Source organism: Amblyraja radiata, chromosome 31, assembly GCF_010909765.2.
Source record: "Amblyraja radiata isolate CabotCenter1 chromosome 31, sAmbRad1.1.pri, whole genome shotgun sequence".
NCBI lineage: Eukaryota > Metazoa > Chordata > Chondrichthyes > Rajiformes > Rajidae > Amblyraja > Amblyraja radiata.
This window is the reverse complement of record NC_045986.1, coordinates 8,684,335-8,711,152: the sequence shown is the minus strand read 5'-3', so window position 1 is coordinate 8,711,152 and position 26,818 is coordinate 8,684,335.

Here is a 26,818-nt window from a genome sequence, read left to right as displayed (position 1 = left end):
AATTCTAGCGAGTACAAGCCGAGTCTATCCAGTCTTTTTTCATATGAAAGTCCTGACATCCCAGGAATCAGTCTGGTGAACCTTCTCTGTACTCCCTCTATGGCAAGAATGTCTTTCCTCAGATTAGGAGACCAAAACTGTACGCAATACTCCATGTGTGGTCTCACTGCAGTAGAACCTCCCTGTTCCTATACTCAAATCATTTTGCTACGAAGGGACAAATCCTTCCACAGATGAGTGTAACAGGTATTGCCGAAGCAAAAGGAAGCAGAATGCAGAATATAGTTTTGCAGCTCCAGAGAAAGTGCAGATTATTTAACAAGTGCAAGGGCCACAACGGTGCAGATTGGAAGATTGGGAATACATTTGTAGCATATAATAGTTCATTCAAAAATAGGCTTTAGAAACCAAATATATTGAAATATAAACATGATTCTGTGAGAAAATATGGATGCTTTGAGAGAAAAACCTGTCTGCTTGAATTATCCCATAAATATTATCAGGAAAGTTTTGCATGTTAAATAATACACATCTGTTGATTTCAATCACTAAAATCAATTGTGTTGACATTGTGTAGTGAAAAGGAACTACAGATGCTGTTTTATACCAAAGATAGACACAAAGAGCTGGAGTAACTCAGCAGGTCAGACAGTATCTCTGGAGAAAATGGATAAATGACATTTCGGATCAGGACTCCACTTCAGATTGATGTAGGGGGGAGGGAGAAACTGGAAGCAAGACAAATCAGGGCAAATTAGGGCCAGTAAGATCAACAGTTCACAACTACATATCCCTTTATGGGCTTGTAGCTGTCCCTAGCTAACAGTCAGCCAATCAAGGAACCTTGTCTGAAAAGAAGCACACCCCAATTTGTCCAGTTGATTCCTTGCTTCCAATTTCCTTCTGCTCAACAATCAGTCTAAAGAAGGGTCCCGTTCCAAAATGTCTCCAAACCATTTTCTCCTGAGATGCTCTCTGTCCCACTCACGTTGCCTAACCAGCTTTCTGCGTCTATCTGCGTCTATCTGACATCACATTTACTTAGACTTACAAAAAATAGGTAGCTTACAAAAAATAAGCTTTTGCGCTGACACAATGTCTTGCATTTGCACTCAAAATAAATTTCCAAATTCCAGTGAATATCATTGGCCATTCCCTGAAAACTATTTCCCCAAGTCTTAGTTTTATAAAATACATTACTCTGGTTGGCCCTTAGAATGATAGAGTCATATAGCTAGATCTTTGACCAAGATGCCACTAGTGTAGATCTTTGACCAAGATCTACACTAGTCACACCTGCCTGTATTTGGCCCATCTATCTCTATATAACTAAAAGTATTTGTCTTGTTTGTGTTTGTGCCCACGACGTGCCTCTGTGAAAATGTTTAATTTCTATCTTCTTCCAAACGCTAGGTGACAGCCTTCCCATTTTCACACATTCTACTCACATTTTTTCTGTGGTGGCGCTAAACATCTTCCCGTTGCATTTCCACCTATATTTCCAAAGTTATTAATCATTGAAATTTAAAAAACAGCCGAAAACTCACCAATTTTGGAGAACTAAATCTGAGTGGCGTCACAATGCACTGGCAAGGCAGGACGGCCCACTCCGGGAGGGAGGAGCACTTCAGCGCTCCAACGGAAAATCCGAATGACATCACACTGCACTTGCAAGGCAGGTGGCGCACGGAGTCGCTTAAGCCTTCTGCAGTACCACACACACAACACGTACATTCTTACCTGGTAAAAACCGCCAACATCACTACTGCTCACGGATAGAGAGAAGATACAAATGTTTTTCGTGACTGACTTGTGAAAGAGCAGCGTGCCCGTGGATTGAGGGCACGCTGCCACTCGACCCACGACCACTAGGGGATGGAGGGTGACGGAGCGCTCTGAACCCGAGCACCAAAAGTTACCCAGACACTGGGCCGAAGGAGTGGATCCCTCGGGACAACCCCCATTCTCCCCCCAGGGTCAGCGTGTCGGCCACCGGACACACGGGGACACAATCTGGTCCCTCCGCCCACCCAGAGTCAATGACCGCACTGCACCGGCACCGGACCAGGATCGCCACACCGGGCTGATTCACCCCCCCCCCCCCCCCGATCCCCACATGGGGTGATTCACCCACACATCCACACGGGGTGATATACCCCCCGACCCTGACATGGGATGATTCACCCCCTCGACCCCAGGTCCACGACTCCCACACGGGGTCATTCAACCCCCTCCCCCCCACCCCTGGACCCGAACCCCCACATTATTTCACTGTGCCGAGGATCAGAGGCGGTGTAGGTGGGGGGTGGGGGGGTGAGGCAGGACTGGTCGTGGGAGCGCTTCTGCACTTCGTGCTTGTGTGCAATGTGCTCCTGGACAGCAGCAGGCTGGAGGGGAGAGGGCACGAGGGACCGCTGGGTCACAGGGAGTGGAGGTCTCGTAGTGCGAGACATCAGCCGCTGTGCTGGCGAGCCCAGGGCAGTGTCGCGGGAGATGTTACGGATATTGAGAAGGGCTAAGTAAAAATCGGATTCGGACAGTCTACAATGTTCCAGCAAGTCCTTGGCACTGCGGACAGCGCGCTCCGCCAGGCCGTTACTTTGCGGGTACTCTGGACTGCTGGTGTAATGACGGAAGTTCCAGCTGGCAGCGAAACCCTGGAACTCGGCACTGGTGAACTGGCTGCCGTTGTCAGATTGGAGTGTCGCCGAGGAGCCGAAGGTTGCGAAGTGGCGGCGCAGCTTGCCAATGACGGCCGAAGAGGAGAGGGAGTGCAGCTGATCCACTTCGAACCAGCTGGAATAAGAATCAACGAGGACCAGAAAGTGCTTGCCACGCCACTCGAAAATGTCAGTGGCGAGGGCCATCCATGGAAGTTCAGGGGCAGGCTGTTGCAGAAGTGGCTGGCGTTGCGGACGGGGAGCGAGGCTATTGCAGGTAGCGCAGGCGGAGACCCTGTCCCGGATGTCTTCGGCCATGCCGGGCCAGTAGAATTGACTCTGGGCGTGTGACAGAGTGGCTTCCGCAGAAGTTCAGCCCTAAGCTTGTAATCTAAAAGGCCATACACAAGAATATCCCTGGTCACTTGGTCTGGTGTGAGAGCGTCCAGGCGACAACGTCTGGCCATGTGTCGCAACGCGGCGATGTAGTTGTCAACGGACTCGTCAATGATCTGACGCCGATTGAACAGTTTGAGCCGCTCTAGAATACAGTTAGTGGGGATGTCGCACATCGCGGTGAACTTAGCCATAAGACATACCGGGTCTCGTGCATCTTCACCTGCAGCATAGACAAACGACTCGGATCGTTCCAGGGCAGCTGGGCCGGCTATGTTGAGGAGGAGAGACGCCCGCATCTCGGCGGTGGCTGCGGGATGGGCAATCGTCACGTAGTGCTGAAAGTCGCGTCTAAAGACATCCCAACGGTGGGCAATGTCCGAGTCGAAGACAAGAGGATCTGGTTTGCGGCACGAGGTAGCCATGGCACGGGAGATAGAAAAGGGATAGGTAACTGGGTCAAAAAAATAAAAACAGGAAAACAGGAGGCGCAGAGTCACGATTGTGACACCATGTAAAGAGCTTCAATAACGCACTGTTGTCTTTACTACTTTTATTAGTAACACACAAACAATACTGCACTAGCTGTACGTGGTCCGTCACACGAGCTAGAGAGGGATCAAGGGGTGGGGAGGTTACATTTATACTTGTGATATAGGGAGTGGTTAGTAGTGGTGAGGTCACTATGTTAAAGGCACATCTACAGAGGGGGAGTTGAAGTGCTGAGCCACCGGGAGGTCAGGTTGGTTATTGCGGACCGAGCGGAGGTGTTCGGCGAAACGATCGCCCAACCTCCGCTTGGTCTCACCGATATAAATCAGCTGACATCTAGAGCAGCGGATGCAATAGATGTGATTGGAGGAGATGCAGGTAAACCTCTGTCGCACCTGGAAGGACTGCGTGGGTCCTTGAATGGAGTCGAGGGGGGAGGTAAAGGGACAAGTGTTGCATCTCTTGCGGTTGCAAGGGAAAGTGCCCGGGGAGTAGTAATAACAGTATTTTAAAATTTGTCTGTTGCTTTATTATAGGTTGAACAAGTTAGGGCTTTATTCTTTGGAGCGCAGAAGGTTAAGGGGGGACTTGATAGAGGTTTTTAAAGATGAGAGGGATAGACAGAGTTGACGTGGAAAAGCTTTTCCCACTGAGAGTAGGGAAGATTCAAACAAGGGGACATGACTTGAGAATTAAGGGACTGAAGTTTAGGGGTAACATGAGGGGGGACCTCTTTACTCAGAGAGTGGTAGCTGTGTGGAATGAGCTTCCAGTGAAGGTGGTGGAGGCAGGTTTGTTTTTATCATTTAAAAATAAATTGGATAGTTATATGGATGGGAAAGGAATGGAGGGTTATGGTCTGAGCGCAGGTATATGGGACTAGGGGAGATTATGTGTTCGGCACGGACTAGAAGGGTCGAGATGGCCTGTTTCCGTGCTGTACTTGTTATATGGTTATATGGTTATATTATGGTAGAAATGTAAACTCAAATTATTGAACAAAGCAGGGTGGGGATAAATTTACTTAGTTGCCAGGGTTAACGGGACGAGAAAGGTTGAGAACCCCTACCATAAATTATGTCCTCTGGTTCTTGATTCCACTGCTCTGTGTAAAAAACTCTGTGTGTTCACCCTGTCTATTCCCCTCATGATCTTCTCCACCTCTATGGATCACTCCGCAGCCTCCTGCACTCAAAGGAATAAAGTCCTAGCCTGCCCAACCTCTCCCTCTAGCTCAGGCCCTTAAGTCCTGGCAACATCCTCGTAAATCTTCCCTGCACACATTCCAGCTTAATGACATCCTTCCTATAACTGGGTGAGGAAAACTGAAAACAATACTCTAATGCACCTGTCCCACTTAGGAAACCTGAACGGAAACCTCTGGAGACTTTGCGACCCATCCAAGGTTTCCCTGCAGTTCCCGGAGGTTTTTGTCAGTCTTCCTACCTGCTACCTATCTGCAACCTCCAGCAACCACCTGCAACCTCCGGGAACCACACGGAAACCTTGGGTGTGGCGCAAAGTCTCCAGAGGTTTCCGTTCAGGTTTCCTAAGTGGGACAGGGGCATACCTCCTTTCAAATGTCTTGATAAAGCCAAGAGGATTTTATTTTAAAAAACATTGATTAGTCATCAAGTACATCTCACTACATTTAACCATCATATCTTTGTTCCTCGAAAGGTCATATGAATCAAAGCAAGGTTCCACCCAAGGGTTGACCTCAAACATGGCCTTGGAAGGTTTAATACTGAAGCAATAACCTTGTAGTGTTTGGATGAAAATGGCAGAAGAAGCCGTAACTGGCATAATGACAATTTTGCAATAAATCTCAGTGATCCAGGAGCAAGAATACCCTATTTCTATTACATAGAAACATAGACATAGAAATTAGGTGCAGGAGTAGGCCATTCGGCCCTTCGAGCCTGCACCGCCATTCAATATGATCATGGCTGATCATCCAACTCAGTATCCCGTACCTGCCTTCTCTCCATACCCTCTGATACCCTTAGCCACAAGGGCCACATCTAACTCCCTCTTAAATATAGCCAATGAACTGGCCTCGACTACCCTCTGTGGCAGAGAGTTCCAGAGATTCACCACTCTCTGTGTGAAAAAAGTTCTTCTCATCTCGGTTTTAAAGGATTTCCCCCTTATCCTTAAGCTGTGACCCCTTGTCCTGGACTTCCCCAACATCGGGAGCAATCTTCCTGCATCTAGCCTGTCCAACCCCTTAAGAATTTTATAAGTTTTTATAAGATCCCCTCTCAATCTCCTAAATTCTAGAGAGTATAAACCAAGTCTATCCAGTCTTTCTTCATAAGACAGTCCTGACATCCCAGGAATCAGTCTGGTGAACCTTCTCTGCACTTCCTCTATGGCAATAATGTCCTTCCTCAGATTTGGAGACCAAAACTGTACGCAATACTCCAAGTGTGGTCTCACCAAGACCCTGTACAACTGCAGTAGAACCTCCCTGCTCCTATACTCAAATCCTTTTGCTATGAAAGCTAACATACCATTCGCTTTCTTCACTGCCTGCTGCACCTGCATGCCTACTTTCAATGACTGGTGTACCATGACACCCAGGTCTCGCTGCATCTCCCCTTTTCCTAGTCGGCCACCATTTAGATAATAGTCTGCTTTCCTGTTTTTGCCACCAAAATGGATAAGCTCACATTTATCCACATTATACTGCATCTGCCAAACATTTGCCCACTCACCCAGCCTATCCAAGTTACCTTGCAGTCTCCTAGCATCCTCCTCACAGCTAACACTGCCCCCCCAGCTCAGTGTCATCCGCAAACTTGGAGATATTGCCTTCAATTCCCTCATCCAGATCATTAATATATATTGTAAATAGCTGGGGTCCCAGCACTGAGCCTTGCGGTACCCCACTAGTCACTGCCTGCCATTGTGAAAAGGACCCGTTTACTCCTACTCTTTGCTTCCTGTTTGCCAGCCAGTTCTCTATCCACATCAATACTGAACCCCCAATGCCATGTGCTTTAAGTTTGTATACTAATCTCTTATGTGGGACCTTGTCGAAAGCCTTCTGGAAGTCCAGATACACCACATCCACTGGTTCTCCCCTATCCACGCTACTAGTTACATCCTCGAAAAATTCTATAAGATTCGTCAGACATGATTTACCTTTTGTAAATCCATGCTGACTTTGTCCAATGATTTCACCACTTTCCAAATGTGCTGCTATCCCATCTTTAATAACTGATTCTAGCAGTTTCCCCACTACCGATGTTAGACTAACTGGTCTGTAATTCCCCGTTTTCTCTCTCCCTCCCTTCTTAAAAAGTGGGGTTACGTTTGCTACCCGCCAATCCTCAGGAACTACTCCAGAATCTAAAGAGTTTTGAAAGATTATTACTAATGCATCCACTATTTCTGGAGCTACTTCCTTAAGTACTCTGGGATGCAGCCTATCTGGCCCTGGGGATTTATCGGCCTTTAATCCATTCAATTTACCCAACACCACTTCCCGGCTAACCTGGATTTCACTCAATTCCTCCAACTCCTTTGACCCGCGGTCCCCTGTTATTTCCGGCAGATTATTTATGTCTTCCTTAGTGAAGACGGAACCAAAGTAGTTATTCAATTGGTCCGCCATATCCTTGTTCCCCATGATCAACTCACATGTTTCTGACTGCAAGGGACCTACATTTGTTTTAACTAATCTCTTTCTTTTCACATATCTATAAAAACTTTTGCAGTCAGTTTTTATGTTCCCTGACAGTTTTCTTTCATAATCTATTTTTCCTTTCCTAATTAAGCCCTTTGTCCTCCTCTGCTGGTCTCTGAATTTCTCCCAGTCCTCCGGTATGCTACTTTTTCTGGCTAATTTTTACGCATCATCCTTCGCTTTGATACTATCCCTGATTTCCCTTGTTATCCACGGATGTACTACCTTCCCTGATTTATTCTTTTGCCAAACTGGGATGAACAATTTTTGTAGTTCATCCATGCAGTCTTTAAATGTCTTCCATTGCATATCCACCGTCAACCCTTTTAGAATTAACTGCCAGTCAATCTTGGCCAATTCACGTCCCATACCCTCAAAGTTACCTTTCTTTAAGTTCAGAACCATTGTTTCTGAATTACAATGTCACTCTCCATCCTAATGAAGAACTCAACCATATTATGGTCACTCTTGCCCAAGGGGGCACGTACAACAAGACTGCTAACTAACCCTTCCTCATTACTCAATACCCAGTCTAAAATAGCCTGCTCTCTCGTTGGTTCCTCTACATGTTGATTTAGATAACTATCCCGCATACATTCCAAGAAATCCTCTTCCTCAGCACCCTGCCAATTTGATTCACCCAATCTATAAGTAGATTGAAGTCACCCATTATAACGGTTTTGCCTTTGTCACACGCATTTCTAATTTCCTGTTTGATACCATCTCCAACTTCACTACTACTGTTAGGTGGCCTGTACACAACACCCACCAGCGTTTTCTGCCCCTTAGTGTTTCGCAGCTCTACCCATACCGATTCCACATCCTCCAAACTAATGTCCTTCCTTTCCATTGCGTTAATCTCCTCTCTAACCAGCAACGCTACCCCACCTCCTTTTCCTTTCTCTCTATCCCTCCTGAATATTGAATATCCCTGGATGTTCAGCTCCCAGCCTTGGTCACCCTGGAGCCATGTCTCCGTGATCCCAACTATATCATAGTCATTAATAGCCATCTGCACATTCAACTCATCCACCTTATTATGAATGCTCCTTGCATTGAGACACAAAGCCTTCAGGCTTGTTTTTACAACACTCTTACCCCTTATACAATTATGTTGAAAAGTGGCCCTTTTTGATTTTTGCCCTGGATTTGTCTGCCTGCCACTTTTACTTTTCACCTTGCTACCTATTGCTTCTACCCTCATTTTACACCCCTCCGTCTCTACGGTCACACATTTAAAAAACCCTTTCCCTTTAACTCCATCCTCCACTATCCCATTCGGCACCCCACCCCCCTTATTCAGTTTAAAACCACCCGTGTAGCAGTGGCAAACCTGCCTGCCAGAATGCTGGTCCCACACCTGTTAAGATGCAATCCGTCCCTTTTGTACAGTTCCCCCTTACCCCAAAACAGATCCCAGTGATCTAAGAATCTAAATCCCTACCCCGTGCACCAGTTCCTCAGCCACACGTTCAGGTCCCGTATCTCCCTGTTCCTGCTCTCGCCAGCACGAGGAACTGGAAGCACACCGGAGATAACAACCCTGGAGGTCCTGCTTTTCAGCATTTTTCCGAGCTCTCTAAAGTCACGCTGCAGAATATTCATCCCCTTCTTTCTGACATCGTTTGTGCCGACATGCACTCCCACTTCTGGATGTTCACCTTCGCCCTTGAGGATTTTCTGCACTCTGTCCGTGACATCCTGGATCCTGGCACCAGGAAAGCAGCACACCATCCTCGCATCCCGTCTGTTGCCGCAGAAACCCCTGTCCGTACCTCTCACAATGGAGTCTCCCACTACAATGGCGTTGCCTGCCTTAGGCCTTTTTGGTTTTGGCTCAACAGCCCTATTCACATCACAAGCCAGTCCGCCGCACAGTGTAAACACCTCTTCTGTCCCGACAGCTTCTAAGTGGGTGAACCTGTTCACAAGAGGTACAACACCCGGGGACGTTGGCATTCCATGCTTCCCTCCCGTTCTCACTGTCTCCCACCTTCTCTCTTCCAGTACCTTAGGTGTAACAATCGTACTGTAGGACTTGTCGAGGAACGACTCCGTTTCTCGGACGAACCGGAGGTCATCCACTTGCTTCTCAAGTTCCCCAACACGACCCTTCAGGAGCTCTACCTGGATGCACTTCTCGCATTTGTAGCAGCCAGAGGCACCAGCGATGTCCTTGACCTCCCACATACTGCAAGCATCGCACTGAATCAGCTTGCCTGACATCTTCTTTCGTCTCTACCTCTCAAGCGTATTGCGTGGTCTCCTCTCCGAAGACTCTCGAGCCAAAGACTCACACTTCCTTCACAAGGCCGCTCACTCACTGCCGCTCGCTAAGAGCCGTCTTGCTTAAATTGACTGATAAATTGCCTGATTTACCAATTTACAACAGTTTTCCCGGCACCGAATCACTTCTCTCCTCCCACTTGGGCTAGAGCCAATCAGTCGTATCTCTTGCTAAACTCCTGCTGCTGTTGCTCCCAAATCTACAGCAGTTCCGAGTAAAGTCTGCCTGTCCTTGGCCTCTACTTTAACTGTTTTCACTTCTCTCCTCCCACTTGGGCTAGAGCCAATCAGTCGTATCCCTTGCTAAACTCCTGCTGCTGTTGCTCCCAAAGCTACAGCAGTTCTGAGTAAAGTCTGCCTGTCCTTGGCCTCTACTTTAACTGTTTTCACTTCTCTCCTCCCACTTGGGCTAGAGCCAATCAGTCGTATCTCTTGCTAACCTCCTGCTGCTGTTGCTCTCAAATCTACAGCAGTTCTGAGTAAAGTCTGCCTGTCCTTGGCCTCTACTTTAATTGTTTTCACTTCTCTTCTCTCACTTGGGCTAGAGCCAATCAGTCGTATCTCTTGCTAACCTCCTGCTGCTGTTGCTCCCAAAGCTACAGCAGTTCTGATTCAGCAACAGTTTTCTGCATTTCCCAAGCCTTTCTGTTATCTATGCATTTAGGAAGCTTTGTGTTCTGATCTTCGGTCTGAACATACAAGGACAAAATATTCACATTCAGAGCATCTCAATAAATTAGTCCTGAATAAAACACGATAGTACAATATTGCCACCTTGTGATGCAGTGCATCATTGAGCACTGATCACAACTTACTTGAGGAGGCATGGCTCTGCCAGATTGGTGTAAATGTTCTCCTTTCCCCACTGAACCCTTGTGTTCCAAAAGTGTTGACGCCTTCCTTTGCTCAGTTTTCCTAACAACAGGCCTTTCCCTATCCTGAACCCAGAAAGAGAGTGGCGGCAAAGTGTCACAGCTGGTAGAAATGCTGCCTCACATCACCAGAGATCCGGGTTTCATCCTGACCTCGGGTGCTGTCTGTGTGGAGTTTGCACGTTCTCCCTGTGACCGTGTGGGTTTCCTCTGGGTGCTCCGGTTTCCTCCCACATCCCAAAGACACGCGGGTTTGTAGGTCAATTGGCCCCTGTAAAACACCCTTATGCCCCTGTCCCACTTAGGAAACCTGAATGGAAACCTCTGGAGATCTTGCGCCCCTCAGGTTTCCGTGAGGTTCCCGTAGGTTCCGGTCACTCTCCATGAGTCACCAGAGGTTTTGGTCACTTGACTGGAAAGCATTGACGTCTATAGAATAAAAACCAAATTCGGCTCAAAGGATCAGCGCACACATTTTTAATATGTTAACATAGACGTTGAAATATTGTAATGTTATTCGTGTTACTTTCATGTAAAATAAGTTTTATGATCTAAGCTTTGTTCTCTTGTGCGATCCTAGGATTTTTGATACATTGAGGTGAATCTCTTTGCTGTCTGAATTGCTGCCAATTTTGCTATTTAACTGAACATAATTTTTAAATCAAAGCACAGAAAGATAACATTGAGATAAATGTCTCCTGAATGTCCTGATCCAATTATCCCCTTCCTTTCATTGCTCTTCACCTAAAGACTGCATTTGGTCTTGCTTCCCACCTGGAATGCAATAAGAAGCTTAATAGAATTAAAGACATTGATCGAATTCCATTCTAGTCATCTAAGTAGCTCGTTTTATCTGTGTTGGCTTCTGGCGATGAGATAACTCTGAATGAATCACAAATTACATGGCTTCATTACTGCTCCAGTGTTTCAATGAACCCAGGGGAATCACATAACCTCGTACCCTGCCATTATTTCATTCTCTCTCGCATGTTCTGCATGTGCTGAACCCTCTGCTCTGCTGAGCAAGGACTCCTGAGATGTCTTTTATCCAGATTACAGACCGTGTTTTTCCAACCCCTCCATCCTGTAGAGGTCTCTGGCAGTCCTGCGCTGCTTGTCGCAATATTATATGCGCAGGATGTATGGAGCGACCTTACTCCCGAGCCCTGCTCCTCCTCTCATGGTGTCTCGGAACAACTGCCCCACTGAACACCAAACAAACTCCAAGCTCTTCCAGAAACTGTACAACATTATCTTCAGTAATATGTCAATATGCTTTGGCATATTTGGTTAAATATCTCACTCAAGTGATATTGATAAACCAAGAAGGTTCACGACCTGAAACGTCACCTATTCCTTCGCTCCATAGATGCTGCCTCACCAGCTGAGTTTCTCCAGCATTTTCGTCTACCTTTGTTAAACCAGCACTCGTATTGGAGTCTAAACTCAGGGACATTGATGGAGCTGTACAGCACACATGTGCCCATAAATGTGATCATATTGTGTACATATTGTGCACATCTGTTTGCATCTGTGTGTGTATATCGGTGTGGGTGTGTTTATGTGTATATGCACTTCTTGTTGTGTGTGAATATATAAATATATATTGTAATCAGAGGGGCGTGGCCACGGGGAGATGGCAGCCCTACCGGCAGTCTGTTTGTCTTTTCACTCTTTTTGTTATTTTTAGTTTGTTCAAAGTTTGTTTTAATGTTCTCCGGTTTGTTTTATGAGGGGGGAGAGGATCGGGGGAAACTTTTTTTCAGGTTCTTACCTTCCCAGAGATGTGATCAATTTTTGGATCACATTCTCCGGGCTTTGCGGCCTACCATGGAGCTGAAAGCCTCCTCGGACTGACATGAGCCCCACCGCGGGGCGTGGACTTAACATCGGAGCTGATCCCTTGCCTGGGATCGCTCCCACTGCGGACTTTAACATCAAGGGCTTGCAGTTTCGGGTGAGGCCGAGTCGGGAGCTCCAACGTCGCGGAAGGCTCGACCAGCACCGTTGCGAGGTTCAATCGCCCGGCACGGGGGAGCTGACATCCCCCCGATGCGGGAGCGGATCACCTCGACACGGAGGGCCCGAACGCCACCGGCTACGCGAGTCAAGATCGTCCCGTCAACGGGGGCTCGAGGCCTACCAAGTTCGCACTGACCAGCGATTACCCGCACACAAGTTCTATCCTACACACTAGGGACAATTTACAAAAGCCAATTAACCTACAAACCTGCACATCTTTGGAGTGAGGGGGGAAACCGGAGCAGCCAGAGAAAAGCCACAGGATCACGGGGAAACGTACAAACTCCATACAAACAGCACCTATAGTCAGGATCGAACCCAGGTCTCTGGTGCTGGAAGGCAGCAACTCTACCGGTGCGCCACCGTTCCACCCCTTGTATACAGGAATCTAACAATGTCTGTTCTTGGTTTAATTTCTTGAGCTTGATGTTGCTGTGGGAGCTGTTTCTCATTGGGACTGAAGGTGCAGTGAATTCTACACACCAACCAACCCACTCTGGAAATATCTCACCATTCTCTTATTGAACTGGGTCCAAATACCAGAATTCCAACCCCACTTCTCCATGGGAATCACAAGAGACTGAAGATGCTTGAATCTGGAACAACAAATGATAGAGGATGGATAGGATGTGGAGGAAGGAACTGCAGATGTTATGTTTATACCAAAGATAGACACAAAGTGCTAGAGCAACTCTACGGGTCAGGCAGCATCTCTGGACAAACAGAACAGGTGACACTTTGGGTCGGATCCCTTTTAAACTAAACAAATGTGAGGTGTTGCACTTTTGGGAGGACGAATGTGAGAGTAAAGTGTACAATTAATGGTGGGACTGAAGAGCATCGATGTACAGAGAGATCCTGGGGTTTAAGTACACAACTCCCTGAAAGTAGCAACACATAGATAGAGTGATAAAGATGGCATAAAGTATGCTTGCCTTCGTTTAGTTTAATTTAGTTTGGTTCAGTTTATTGTAATTGTTGTCACGTGTACCTAGGTGCAATGAAAAGCAATTATGACGCATGCTATACAGTCAGCAAAAAGACAATGAAGCCGTCCGCAGTGGACAGATACAGGATAAGTGAATATCGTTTAGTGCAAGATAAAGTTCAGTAAAGCCCAATAAAAGATGGACTGAGGATCTCCAATGAAGTAGATGATAGGTCAGGACCGCTCTCTAGATGGTTCAGTTGCATGATAACAGCCGGGAAGAAATTGTCCTGAATCTGGAGGTGTTCGTTTTCACACTTCTGTACCTCTTGCCTGATGGGAGAGGGGAGAAGAGGGAGTGAGACTGGTCCTTGATTATGCTGCTAGCCTTGCCGAGGCAACATGAGGAATAGATGGAGCCAATGGAAGGGAGGTTGGTTTGATTGATGGTCTGAGCTGCAGGGCCCAAGTGTAAACCATGTAGAAGGAGGTCTGGTTTCAAACAGAAGTCACAGCCTCAACTGATGTCCCACACTGACCACACGACACAGACTAAATGTCGCTCAGAAGTCAAAACAATTAATCAAGACAACAAACTCCGAAATGTGATACTTCCTTCCTTGACGATTTAGTTGATGCAGTGTGGGATTGATGCCAATTCACTGTGGTTGATGCGGAGCCAGCTTCACAATTCAGTGCTCCTACAAAAATCTCTCAGAGTTCAGTGCCTGAATATCAAGTTGAAGTGTAGGAGCTCTGTCTCATCTGGAGTTCAAACCTGCAGTTGGATTACCTGCTGGTCATTTCGGGAGTGTCTTTTACCATTGCTTTGGAGGTAGTTTCAATGATATAGTGTAAAGATCTGTGTAAAGCTACATGTTTGGAGCCACAGTCCTTCAGGATCATTGCCAAATATCACATTTGGATAAGGAGGCTTTCCTTCCCACTCCACCCGTTCCTCCCATCATTCCCTGGGATGATGCTTCTTATTCCTTCTAGTCTGGTCTTTAAATATAGGAACATACACCAAGCAGAGGTTAGAGTCAGTTTAGTTTAGTTTAGTTTAGTTTACTTCTGAGATACATCGCAGACACTGGCCCTTCGGCCCACCGACCAGCGATCCCTGCACACTAATGGCCAGTTCTCACGGTGCGACCTGAAGCAAGATGTCACCCGAGTGAAGTGGTCGTGGTCCAGCACGAGTTCCGCACGATAAAGAGTTCTCACGATAAAGAGTTCCCACGGTACTCGGCATTTCTGTTATTTGTGCGAGTGACTTGTCCGTCTCCCGAACTTTCCCGTTAATCTTGAATGAACATCGTGGACTGTAGTGTTGTTAATCACGTAGCACAAATGATGTTACTTTTTTCACACACTATATTGGTTTTTTTCACCCGAGCTCTTTAATGAGCTGAAGAATAATCTGGTTTTTTTTAGACAAATGTTGTTTGGTGTGATGCACCTTCTCTCAATATGTGCAAGAAGTCGTCTTTTTATTTTGTCAAATAGGAATAAAGACTGTGTCTCACATTGACCGTGATGATTGTCTTATTTTATTATCTACTGAGAGGTGAAGCTTTCAGTCTGAAGAAGGCTCTCGACCCAAAACGCCACCCGTTCCTTCTCTCCAGAGATGCTGCCTGTCCCGCTGAGTTGCTCCAAGCAACTGGTGTCTATCTTCAAAGGACTGACCACCAGGCTGGATGTCGGGGCTGGCGTGTTGCGTTTCACAGACCGAACTGTCCAATTAATAGTAACAGATGGGCACTCCCTCTCAACCACATTCTCTTTCCTTCTCCCCATAATCTTCTGACAGCCGCACTAATCAGGAATGTATCTATCTCTGCCCCTATTCTTCACCCTTTTGACAGTAGTTTTGTTTTATTGGAGACGCGGGAGACAGCGGATGCTGGAATACTGAGCAAAACACGAAGTGCTGGAGGAACTCGGTGCATTTGTGTTTAAGAAGGAACTGCAGATGCTGGAAAATCGAAGGTACACAATAATGCTGGAGAAACTCAGCGGGACAAGCAGCATATCAGAAGGGTCTCGACCCGAAATGTCACCCATTCCTTCTCCCCAGAGATGCTGCCTGCCGTCGAGTTACTCCAGCATTCTCTTTAAACCGGCATCTGCTGTTCCTTCCGACACATGCACAAGAAATAGGCAACTTTTCGGGCCGAAACGTTGCCTATTTCTTTCGTTCCATAGATGCTGCTGCACCCGCTGAGTTTCTCCAGCATTTGTGTGTGGGGGTGGGAGTTGGGGGTAGGGGGGGGGGGGGAGAGATAAGGCAGCCTGAAGAAAGGGTCGCATGTCCATTTCCCTCCGTAGATGCTGCCTGGCCCGCGGAGTTCCTCCAGTCTTAGAAACTGCTTTAGACAAAAAGAGACACAAACTGCTGGAGTTAAATAGCTCAGCAAGTGAGGGACCTGAACACTCAAAAATGAAAAAGAATGAAAATGTGATTATTTCACCTCCCTTCAACTATTTTGTGTTTCAGCATGAGAGGGATTATAACATTAGAGACATTCATCTTGTAGTGATGTGTTAATGAAGAATTGCAGACATCAATCTGATAGTAAAAAATATATTTATTTAACAATGAGGTAAAACAAGCATTGACAATCAAACTGCTCAGTTACTCACCATTCGCAAGAGTTCCCACGGTACCCGCAAGAGTTATTACGGATATCACACGGGCCACTGCGTTCATACAATGTTGCAACGCTCACCAAAAAGTGCTCTAGGCACTCTTGGAGAAATTCAAAAATGTTTGAATTTTCTCCCGACCTTACCAAGTCACACGACTACCTGCCGTTAGCGCCACGGAGGTCCTCGGTGGTCCACGAATGCCGTACTGCTATCGCAGAAGGTTCCCACGATGTTAAATCTTGTTAGGTCTTGCTTCAGGTCGCACAGTGAGAAAGCCCTTTAACACTATCCTACACACACCAGGGACAATTTACATTTATAGCAAGCGAATTAACCTACAAACCTGTAGTCTTTGGAGTGTAGTAAGAAACCGAAGATCTTGGAGTAAACCCACACGGTCACGGGGAAAATGTACAACCTCTATACAGACAGCACCTGTAGGCAGGATCGAACCCTGGTCTCTGGCGCTGTAAAGCCCCTGCCCCACTTTCACGACCTAATTGGCGACCTCTGCCGAGTTTGACCTTGACTCATACTCGCAGCATGGTCGCCACGAGGTCGTAGGAGGTCGTAAAAGGTCTTCGTAACTCTTCCTCATGCTCGTGAATGATCTCCGTGTACTCGTGGCCTCAAGTAGGTCAAGGCGTTTTTTCCAGCCTGATAAAAAATGTCCACGAATATAAAAAAGGTCGGCATTGAAAAAATTGATACTTTTTACTCGTAGGTAGGTCGTAGGTGGGTCGTAGTAGGTCATGATGGTAGTCGTAGATAGTCGTAGGTCGGCAACTGGCCCGAGAAAAAAAATGCAAACATGACATCATTTTATCATGTGATCATTTCCACTCATAGCTAGTCGTAGTTGGCCTTAGGTGTGGAAGACTAAGGTCGAGGGGGGTCGTAGGCGGTCGTGATCGTCGGAGGTCATAGACATAGTCGTAGGAGGTGATAGGAGGTCTTTTACTTCAGCGAGTCAACACGACCTTGACATTTTCTCAACTCGTCTAAGGTCTTCTAAACTCGTGGATTAGGTCGTCCAAGTGGGACCGGCCCTTTAGGCAGCAACTCTACCACTGCCACCATGGTACAAGACCAGGTAATTTAATAGTGCATTGCGCAGTTCTCCTACAACTGTTTGACAAGAAATTGGGCCACACAAGGCCATCATTTTTAATCTATTAAGATAAATAGCCAGAATATCATGTAACCTTGTTAGCGCCAAAACGTGGTGACACCAGTGTACTGCCGAGGTGAGATCTGCTACATGATTTTACCAGGTTGTATGCAAAACTAAGCGACTTGTCTCACTTACGCAATTTTTTTGGCAACTGCCGGCACCCATCATAGTCGCAGCAGTTTGCCGAAAATTTCAACATGTTGAAAATCCAGCGGCGACCAGAAAAAGGTACGATTCTTTGGTCACCAAAAAAATCGCGCTAGTGGGACAGGCACTTTAGCATTTCACTGTACCTAGGTACATATGATAATAACATCCAACAGGATCACAATACTGGCCACATCTTCCCATCTCTACCCCTTTCTGCTTTCCGCAGAGACCGTTACCTCCACAACTCCTTGGTCAACTTGTCGCTTCCCACCCAAACCACCCCCTCCCCAGGTACTTTCCCCTGCAACTGCAGGAGATGCAACACCTGTCACTTCACCTCCCCTCCTTGACTCCATCCAAGGGCTCCGACAGTCTTTTCAGGTCAGGCAGAGGTTCACTTGCACCTACTCCAACCTCATCTACTGCATCCGCTGTTCTAGGTGTCAACTCCTGTACATTGGCATCACCAAGCGCAGGTCATTTCGCTGAATACCTCCGCTCAGTCCATCTTAACCTACCTGATCTCCCGATTGCTCAACATTTTAACACCCCCTCCCATTCCCAATCCTACCTTTCTGTCCTGGACCTCCTCCATTGTCAGAGTGAGGCCCAGCACAAATTGGAGGAACAGCTCCTCATATGTCGCTTGGGCAGCTTACACACCAGCGATGTGAACATTGACTTCTCTAACTGCTTTCCCTTACATTCCTTCTCTCTCTCCGTCGCCTCCCCCTTCCCAGTTTTCCCACCGGTATTACTGTCTCCGACTACATTCTATCCCAGTCCCGCCCACTCCCCTGACATCAGTCTGATGAAGGGTCTCGACCCGAAACGTCACCCATTCCTTCCATGAGAAAGTGGGTTAAAATTGAACTGGTATGAACGGGTGATTGATGATCGGCATGGATTCGGTGGGCTGAAGGGCCTGTTTCTATGCTGTACCTTTCAATCAATCAATTACCAACTCATCTATCCATTAAACATAGAAAATAGGTGCAGGAGTAGGCCATTCAGCCCTTTGAGCCTGCACCGCCATTCAATATGATCATGGCTGATCATCCAACTCAGTATCCTGTACCTGCCTTCTCTCCATACCCCCTGATCCATTAAGCCACAAGGGCCACATCTAACTCCCTCTTAAATATAGCCAATGAACTGGCCTCAACCACCCTCTGTGGCAGAGAATTCCAGAGATTCACCACTCTCTGTGCGAAAAAAAATGTTCTCATCTCGGTCCTAAAACACTTCCCCCTTATCCTTAAACTGTGACCCCGTGTTCTGGACTTCCCCAACATCGGAAACAATCTTCCTGCATCTAGCCTGTCCAACCTCTTAAGAATTTTGTAAGTTTCTATAAGATCCCCCCTCAATCTTCTAAATTCTAGCGAGTACAAGCCGAGTCTATCCAGTCTTTCTTCATATGAAAGTCCTGCCATCCCAGGAATCACTGGTGAACCTTCTCTGTACTCCCTCTATGGCAAGAATGTCTTTCCTCAGATTAGGAGACCAAAACTGTACGCAATACTCCAGGTGTGGTCTCACCAAGACCCTGTACAACTGCAGTAGAACCTCCCTGCTCCTATACTCAAATCCTTTTGCTATGAATGCTAACATACCATTCGCTTTCTTCACTGCCTGCTGCACCTGCATGCCTACTTTCAATGACTGGTGTACCATGACACCCAGGTCTCGTTGCATCTCCCCTTTTCCTAATCGGCCATCATTCAGATAATAGTCTACTTTCCTGTTCTTGCCACCAAAGTGGATAACCTTGCATTTATCCACATTATACTGCATCTGCCATGCATTTGCCCACTCACCCAACCTATCCAAGTCACCTTGCAGTCTCCTAGCATCCTCCTCACAGCTAACACTGCCCCCCAGCTTCGAGTCATCCACAAACTTGGAGATGTTTCATTCAATTCCCTCGTCCAAATCATTAATATATATTGTAAATAGCTGGGGTCCCAAAGTATGCAACTTACGTTTTCTAGCTCTGTGGGGCAACTAAATGCAAAGCTAGTGCATGTAGGAAAGAACTGCAGATGCTGGTTTAAACCGACGATAGACACAAAATGCTGGAGTAACTCAGCCGAGACAGGCAGCATCTCTGGAGAGAAGGAATGGGTGACGTTTCGGGTCAAGACCCTTCTTCGGACTTGTTTACAATAAGGGCAGCAGGCTCACTGGAATACCAATTGCTCTCCAAGTCATACATCATCCTGATTGGGAAGTATATCGTTGCTCCTTCAATCTTGTTGAGTTTACATCCCAACAAAATTCTCTCTCCAATAGCACCAAGTGTGCACCATCACTAGATAGACTGCAATATACAGCTCACCAGCGCCCTCTTAAGGGCAGTTAGGGATAGGCAATAAATGGTGACCTTACCAGTAATGTTGAAAATCAGAAAAATGATTTTGTTATAAAACTCCTTGGTTAAATAGTGATTACATCCAAGAACATGATACCGATTATTGTCGAGACTTCAGTGCAACATATTGATCAGAGTGAAGATAGACACAAATATGGGACAGGCAGCACCTCTCGAGAAAAGGAATAGGTAACATTTTGGGTTCGAACCCTTCTTCAGATCTGAGTGGAACATGTGTCAAAGGTCAGAATGAACCAAAACGGAGCAATGTTCTTGTTTGTCCAAGCCAGGTTTGATTTTCCAGTTCCTGTATGTGGATCAAAGTCTTTGCTTAATGACTTTGACTAATATTTATTGCAATGGATTCAGCTGAGTGGCTCCCAAGTCTCATCTCAGTTCCTGTGCAGTATTTTAAAATATATTGCTGAACCCAGCCATCAAGTTAATTCAAAGGTTGCTTTCACTTCTACGATAAATTGAGAGCAATTTATGAAATATGAACATGCAACCTTGATAATTACAGTATGTTGCAGGTATTATTGAGTCAATGACCCCCCTCTGTTATAATGATCTTGCCTTGCCTTACGCTGCAATAAGCAGTCAATGGCAGAGGCAATTTCCATTCTGATCAGCGGTGAGGGAATAGCTGGAGTTGGCCGGGAAGCTGCTTAATTGCTGCAGAGTCCCTAAACCATCGGATCAGAGGGAAGAGTGACAAACTTGATAAATGTGGCAAACTGCATCAAACGCAGTTCCCTGCGAGCTGTGCTAAATATACACACTGCTCCTGTTTCCCAATTTCCCCCAGGGATTATTTTCCCTGTCACTGTTGACTGGCCCCTGGGCCAGGAAGTGCGGAAATCCAAACAAACAATTGCCGAAGGGTTTAATTAGCCCTTGTGTGTCCCTGCGTTGTTTAACAGCCAGCAGTGCTGGCAGCTTTCTGTGGATTATAAACCGCTTTTCAAGCCTTTGCTGATTATTTACATTCTTCTTCTCTTTTCGTGTCCATCTTGTTACAAATGTTGACCTCGCTGTTATCGTCCGTCCTGTAAAGGACACAAGCTTCCGGCGGCAATCAGTGGGAGCCATCACTTGTCGCAATAGATGATGGTGGTAGCAGAATTAGCTCAGGATACTTCCAGTTTCCAGCCCCGCGACGTGGACGCTTCTGCTATGGGGCCATTATTTACATTGAGAGTCACCCTAATGGGTGGCACATTGGTGCAGCTGGTGAAGCTGCTGCCTCACAGCACCGGAGACCTGAGATTTATCCTGACCTCGGCTGCTGTCTGTGTGGAGTTTGCACACTCTCCCTGTGACCATGTGGGTTTCTTCCAGGCGCTCAGGTTACCTCCCACATCCTAAAGATGTGTGGGTTTGTAGGTTAATTAACCTCTGTAAATTGCCCCGAGTATGGGGAGTGGATGAGAAAGTGGTATAGCATGGAATGACCAAAGGGGGGAGATAAGGGTAGAAGATGTGCACATTGTGGAGCCAGAGGGGAAGGTGGAGAATTGGGTGAGAATGGGGCCCTGAGAAGAGAGGGGAGGAAAGGAGAGGGGGAGAGGTAAGGAGGGGGTTTGGTTAGCTACGTAAAATTGGAGAGTACCGTGGTTTGTAAGCTAGCCAAGCAGAATATGAGGCGCTGTTCCTCCAGTTTGCGGGTGGCCTCACTTTGGAAATGGAGGAGGCCCAGGACAGGAAGGCCAGTGTGGGAATGGGAAGGGGAGTTAAAATGGTTAGCAACCGGGAGATCCAACAGGCCTTGGCGGACCGAGTACAAATGTTCGGCGAAACGGTCGCTGAATCTACACTTGATTTCGCCGATATAAAGGAGGCCACATCGGGAACATCGTATGCTGTTAATAATCTGAGTGCTCAGCTAGCTAAGTTTATGCCATCTCACAGAGCTATCGTATGTAACAGTAATTTTCCCTGAAATATTTTCTCCCTACATTCCCATCAATTTATTTCCCACTCATGGCCCCTCATATTCTACCACTTACCTGTGCCCCATAGGGGCAATTTAACAGCTACTAACACATTAGTCTTTGGGGTATGGGACGAAAGCAAAGATCCTATGTAGTTCTCAGTGGTTCACAGGCATCTGAACTATCCTACCACAACTAGAGGGGTACTGAACTACTATCTACCTCATTGGTGACCCTCGAACTATCTTTGATCGGATTTTACTTGCTTTACCTTGCACTAAACGTTATTCCCTTATTAAGTGTCTATACACAGTAAATGGCTCGATTGTAATCATGTATTGTCTTTCCGCTGACTGGTTGGCACGTAACAATGGCTTTTCACTGTACCTCGCAACACGTGACAATAAACTAAACTAGTTCTTCTTGTGATCAGAGGGGGTAAACTTCAGCCTCCACAGCCAGCTTTGGAGGTGAGGATTGAACCTGGATGGCTGGAGCTGTGAGGCAGCAGCTCTACTATCTGCACCACCATGTAGCCAGTTGACACATACATGGCTGGGTTCTGAACCTTTCACAGCCGATGAGTGTATGTCTATTCTACCCAGCCAGTCCACTCCTGTTATTTCCCATGGTGGAGTGTAAAGTCCCTGCATGCAGCCACTTGTGGCACACCACACAATTTAAGGAAATTAAGGATCAGAAAGACCATCATAGTAACTCTCACTTTTCCAGGTGTGAAATCAGTGATTTAAAGGAGTGAAAATTTGGGTGTGGGGAGGGAGGGAAGGAGGGAAGGAGGGAAGGGAAGGAGGGAAGGAGGGAGGGAGGGAGGGGGGGGGGAGGGGAGGGAGGGAGGGAGGGAGGGAGGGAGGGAGGGAGGAAGGAAGGAAGGAAGGAAGGAAGGAAGGAAGGAAGGAAGGAAGGAAGGAAGGAAGGGAGGGAGGGAGGGAGGGAGGGAGGGAGGGAGGGAGGGAGGAAGGGAGGGAGGGAGGAAAGGGAGGAAGGGAGGAAGGGAGGAAAGGGAGGAAGGGAGGAAGGAAGGAAAAGGAGGGAGGGAGGGGGGGAGGGAGGAAGGGAGGGAGGAAGGAAGGAAGGAAGGAAGGAAGGAAGGAAGGAAGGAAGGAAGGAAGGAGGAAGGAAGGAAGGAAGGAAGGAAGGAAGGAAGGAAGGAAGGAAGGAAGGAAGGAGAGATCCTGGAGCATGAGAAATAACCTCGTGACCTACCCTCCCCTCACTGCGTGACTCCGTTTATATAGAACACAAAGAGCTGCAGTAACTCAGCGGGTCAAGCAGCATCTCTGGAGGACATGATAGATGATATTTGGAGTCTCTGAAGAAGGATCCTGACCCAAAACATTGCCTATCATGACCCCCAAAGATGCTGCCTGACCCACTGGTTTACTTAGAGATACAGCGTGGAAATAGGCCCTTCGGCCCACTGAGTCCATGCCGACCAGCGATCACCATTACATTAGTTCTATCCTACAATGTAGAGACAATTTGCAGAAGCCAATTAACCTACAAACCTGCACGTCTTTGGAGTGTGGTAGGAGAGCGCCCTGAGAAAACTTACCCGATCACAGGGAGAATGTACAAACTCCATACAGCCAGCACCTATAGTCAGGATCAAACCCGGATCTCTGTCGCTGGAAGGCAGCAACTCTACCGCTGCACCACTGTTGCAGACCAACAAAGAGAGGATGCACTGAGTGATCTGTGCAGGCGCTCAGTGTTTGATTCTTTTTTTAACCATGACAACAGAATGAGCTTTTACAGCTGTGTCTCAATGACACTCGGGCACTTTCATTCCTCCCTGTTGCTTTGCTTGGGATGTGAGTGGTCCTGTGGTTAAAGGCTTGATAAGCAGGATACATGGCTTTACAGCATGTTGGAAGGGCACTGGAGATAACAAGAATTCCATGGGGAGGTGGGGAGAATAAAATTGACAGAACTGTGAAAAAGAGGAAAAGATTGGAACCAGATCAGGTCTGATGGGCTGAATAGCGTTCATCTGCAGTGTACTACACGTAAAGGCTTTTAATTTAATTTAGTTTAGAGATACAGCACAGAAACACGTCCTTCGGCCCACCGAGACCATGCCAACCAATGATCACTGTACACTAGCACTATCCTTCACACACATGGGTCAATTTACAATTTACAGAAGCCAAATTAACTGACAAACCTGTGCATCTATCGAGTATGTAAGGAAACCGGAGCACCCGGGGAAAACACACACGGTCATGGGGAGAACGTACAAACTCCGTACAGACAGCACCTGTAGTCAGGATCGAACTCGGGTCTCCGGCGCTGTAAAGCAGCAACTCTACTGTGCCATGCTGTAACGCGTGGAAATGCTGGGGAATGCGGAGAACAGCACGAACATCTGGGCTGGGACCATGAAGCGAACTCTCCCCGAGGATAAAAGAGAGAACTGCTTCCGATCCTTGAGATTGTCACCTCACATGCAGCGAAACATGGAAACTTCCTCCAAAGCAACAATAAAGATGAATAAAACAAGATGCCATTTAGATGGAATGCGAGGTCCCGGCTGTGGTAGTGTTCAAGGATCCCCCGAACGCAGGTCTTTTGTCAGCCTTGGCTGGCAGCCCATGTACAATGCAGCATGGAACCATTCCAGTTGCCAGACTGACTTCAACAGGGATCATCAGTGTTGTATCCTGATCCCCAGTGCACCACTTAATGTGCAGTGAAGAGGCGAGCAAAGCAAGAACAGATTTCAGCTGTGTACCGCAGCAATAAATCTCTTCCTCAGAACAAACCTCTTATACCCATGACAGCCTGAGAGAGAGAGAGTGAGAGAGGCCAACAAGGCAAGATGCACCTTTGGAATTGATCAATTGATTTCCAGGGTCGGGAAAAGATCAGGTCCCTAGTTACAGCAGGGCGGGAGATTGGGGCCATGCAGGTATTTATGGAGCTGTCAAACAATCACAGGAGCTAGGTGGTTATTCTTTGCAGATGGTCTCTGAAAACAAAGCTGGTCTGATCTTTACTATGAATGATGAGGACAGTTTGATAAAGCCAGCTTATTGAAAGCTTTATTTTAGTTTAGTTTAGTTTAGTTTAGTTTAGTTTAGTTTAGTTTAGAGATACAGTGCGGAAACAGGCCCTTCATCCCACCGAGTCCGCACCGACCAGCAATCCCTGCACGCTTACACTATCCAACACAGTGGGGACAATGTACAATTATGCCAAGCCAATTATCCTACAGACCTGTACTTCTTTGGAGTGCGGGAGGAAACCAGAGCTCCCAGAGAAATCCCATGCAGGTCACGGGGAGAACGTACAAACTCCATTCAGACAGCACCCATAGCCAGGATCGAACCCGGGTCTCTGAAGCTGTAAGGCAGCAACTCTACCGCTGCGCCACCGTGCCGCACGGTCCTATTCAAACACTTTGCTTGGAGTTAGCAGTCATCTACCAGGCTCTCATTACCTGGGTCATACTTGTATAGCCCAAAGTGGGAGGAAACTAGAGCACCCAGAGAAAACCCACACAGTCACAGATTGAATGTGCAAACTCCAATCAGACAGCACCCAAAGTCAGGATTGAGCCCTGGTCTCTGGCGCTGTGGGGCAGCAGCTTTACCAGCTACTAAGGACGAATTCCTGATCTTCCGATCTACCTCACTACTGCTCTTGAACATTTTTTTATCTGCATTTTCCCTGCAGCTGTTACATTCTGTACTCTGCTATGATTTTCTTTTGCACTACTTGATGCACTCATGTATGGTAGGCCTTGCCTGGACTGAATGTGAAACAAGGTATTACATCTGTCGGGATACGTGACAATAATCAACCAGTACCAATAAAAGCAAAAATAGCTGGAAGTATCGAGCAGGTCATGGAGATCCACAGAGAGACACAGAGCCAATGTTCCAGATTGATTGTGCTTTGTTTTCCCGCTTTCCCAGTTCTAATGAGGGTCCCTTAACCTGGGCATTTGTTCTGTTTCTCGCCTCACAGACGCTGCCTAAATGTTTATGACAATCCAATAGTTTGTGGGATTCATTACTGATTTTGTTTTGCTTTAAATTTAACTTCCCCATTTGCAACGCCCAACCTTCAAAACTACTGCACTATTTTACCTGCAAGGCCATCGACAAGCAATTAACATTATACACCATGTAATTGATTAATATGTAAGTAATTAAGTAACATAAATCACCGCACTCTAATCATTTGGATGGCATTACAACTACTACTCCCAATGTACACTCTGAATTGAACACTAAGTCCGCACTATAAACGAGCCCGCCATTCGGCCGTGATTCCGGCTAGCATTGCTCTTTGACAGAGTCCATTTAGAATCCAATCTACCATTTTCTGGTAGGGTCTGAAGAAGGTCTCGACCCGAAACGTCTCTCCAGAGATGCTGACTGTCCCGCTGAGTTACTCCAGCATTTTGTGTCTATCTACCAATTTCTTTTAGATCCTACAGCCTACTATATGGAGACTTGGCTTCATAAAATCCACACATGCTTTCTTCAATGGCGAGGCCACATCAGTCTCTCCACAAGTTCACGTGGGACCTCCATCATAAACTATGCCCCATTATGTTGCTTGAAATTAGTTAACCACCATGTATAATAGGCTGATTACTCATTCTCTACCATTCATTGTTTACACAATGTAAAAAGTACCTTCACCCCTTCTGCACCAGAGCATAATCAAAGAGGACTGTGAAATAATGCTAGGGGGGGGGCAAGATGGCGCAATGGTAGAGCTGCTGCCTTACAGCGCCAGAGCCCAGGGTTCGATCCTAATGACAGGTGCTGTCTGTATAGAGTTTGTACGTTCTTCCCATGTCAGTGTGGGTTTTCTCCAGGTGCTCCGGTTTCCTCACACATTCCAAAGACATACAAGATAAGTTGGTAGGTTTCTTTAGCTTTGGTAAGTTGTAAAATTGTCCCTAGTGTGTTGGATAGTGTTAGTGTACGTGGACGGTGCGGACTCTATAGGCTGAGGGGCCTGTTTCTGAACTGTATCTCTAAAGTCTAAAGCCTCTGCCATTGCTCCCCTTGCCTGGGAAATATTGTTCCAGGTGCGACAGAGGTTCACCTGCATCTCCTCCAACCTCATCTATTGCATCCGCTGCTCTAGATGTCAGCTGATCTATATCGGTGAGACCAAGCGTAGGCTTGGCAATCGTTTCGC